A 2,260-nucleotide genomic window follows, 5' to 3' on the forward strand; every position below is an offset into this window, starting at 1 on the left:
TAGTAGTAGTAGTAGTAGTAGTAGCAGCAGCAGCAGCAGCAGCAGCAGCAGCAGCAGTAGCAGCAGCAGCAGCAGCAGCAGCAGCAGCAGCAGTAGTAGTAGTAGTAGTAGTAGTAGTAGTAGTAGTAGCAACAATAGTAGCAGCAGCAGCAGCAGCAGCAGCAGTAGTAGTAGTAGTAGTAGTAGTAGTAGTAGTAGTAGTAGTAGTAGTAGTAGTAGTAGCAGCAGCAGCAGCAGCAGCAGCAGCAGCAGCAGCAGCAGCAGTAGTAGTAGTAGTAGTAGTAGTAGTAGTAGTAGTAGTAGTGGTGGTAAAAATAATTGAAGAAGTGAAGAGGAAAGGAAAAGATGATAGAAAGGAAGTCAATGGGATTATGAAAGATGAGTTCTAGAATGCATGGTGTAAGGAGAATCACATGGAGTTCGTGGGAGGCAGGGGATATGAAAGGGCAAGGAGGAAGAGGGTAGGAAAGAAGAAAGGAGTAGGCATGTACTCTGTTTCATTACTGTATTACTGTGCGAGTGCAGCGCGATAATAAAGTTGGCGGGAAGATGAGGCTAGTTTAATAGTGCAAGTCTTGGTCGTGATATAGCAGTAGTAGCACAATTAGTAATGTCACACACACACACACACACACACACACACACACACACACACACACACACACACACAATGACAACGAACAACATGAACGAGAGCACTGTAAATACCACTGCAGGAATCGAAGTGGCGGTGATGGTGGCGGTGGTGGTATAGCAGCAGCAGCAGCAGCAGGAAGCACGGCAGAGGAGGATCAGCTGTTGTCTAGCTGCCATGTACCACCACACAACACTGCTCGCTGCCCCTACACCGCGCACACAAGCTATGCACACTCACCCCATGCGCACACAAACATACCTACATCTTATTATACTCCCTAGTAAGTATAGATCAAGATATTACAATGCATTCAGACTATGCCATACGCAAAAACACAAAATTTCCCGCCTGACACCTATCATTTCATGCGCGGCGCCATGTTGTCATTGGGGAGACGCTCTAGCTGCTAGACCTCTGCCACTGCTTTAAAACAGGTAACTTTATACCTAGATTTGCTAATGATTTTATTCACCGAGTATCGCCAGGGCCTTCTGAAACTCTGAGCAAGGGATGTATCTACCTGAGGAAGCCGTGAGGTGTTTAGGAAGGCGGAGGGAGGACTTAAAAGATATAGCATTTGTGTGTGCCAGACTTGTTATTCAGCTCGTCGCTGTCTCACTCTTATCTCTAATCGGTCGATATCCCAAGACTACACGTTGTATTTACATCAGAGCTATAGGGCAGTGTGTAGTGTATTTATTGTATTTTTGGAGCTAGGTTGCAGTGGTGGTAGCCTTGGGGGGCGCTGTATGAGCATCTTGGGAGCACTATTCATTGCTTGCTGCAAGAACGCTATGGCAACCAGATGGGACTGTCTGCTCTGGGTGTCCTTGACGAGGTGTGAATTGTAATTTCATAGGCTTCCCTGGTGATTTTGTGGAAAAAGTGTGTGTGTGTGTGTGTGTGTGTGTGTGTGTTGTGTGTGTGGGTGGGCGTACCTGAGAGAGAGAGAGAGAGAGAGAGAGAGAGAGAGAGAGAGAGAGAGAGAGAGTCTAGACTTTTCATGGGGAACTTAACCATATCTGTTCGGGGTGAAGCGCGTGCACAGCTCCGTGTGTGTTGCCAGCTCGTGTCTTTATCGTTGGGTGACCGTTGAATATAGAATATATTTATTTATTTAACTTTTTTTTTTCGCGTCTGTACTGTTTTCGTTTCGTGTTTCGTTAGTTTTTTTTTTTTTTATCGGGACGTGCGTGAATGAATGTTTTAATGCGGTAGAAACGGTAATCTATAGCTGTTTTGCCGTACTCTTAACCGTCTCTTGGTAAGTGTGGTGCATGCTGCTATGGTGATTGTGTGTGTGTGTGTGTGTGTGTGTGTTCGCTTATGAAGTTTCTTTTCATAGATTATTTCATGTTATAACAACAACAACAACACCAACTATAATAATAATAATAATAATAATAATAATAATAATAATAATGTGATAAATGTATATGCAATCCGAGAACTAGAAACTACTCGGCAGTATCTGTGTGCGCAGTATTGACTAGTGTCGACAATGTTGCTGCTGGGACGAAAAGGGAAGGGAAGTAGAGTAATGAGTGATAGGTGGCTGCGTTAGCAACTATGGTGTCCTTGAGCGAGGCAGCCACACTACCAACACCCAGCCATGAGTGTCAG

General features: G+C 44.8%; 1 protein-coding gene across 1 annotated transcript in view; it reads left to right on the forward strand.

Moving 5' to 3' along the window:
* Positions 1 to 930: 930 nt before the first annotated feature.
* The window catches only part of LOC135102291 (uncharacterized), a 4,301-nt gene continuing 2,971 nt past the window's right edge, over positions 931 to 2,260 (forward strand). The window contains exon 1 of the mRNA XM_064007302.1: positions 931 to 1,071. The gene's annotated coding sequence lies outside the window, so the exon portion shown is untranslated. The remainder of the gene's footprint in view (positions 1,072 to 2,260) is intronic.

This window comes from Scylla paramamosain, chromosome 7, assembly GCF_035594125.1.
Source record: "Scylla paramamosain isolate STU-SP2022 chromosome 7, ASM3559412v1, whole genome shotgun sequence".
Lineage (NCBI taxonomy): Eukaryota > Metazoa > Arthropoda > Malacostraca > Decapoda > Portunidae > Scylla > Scylla paramamosain.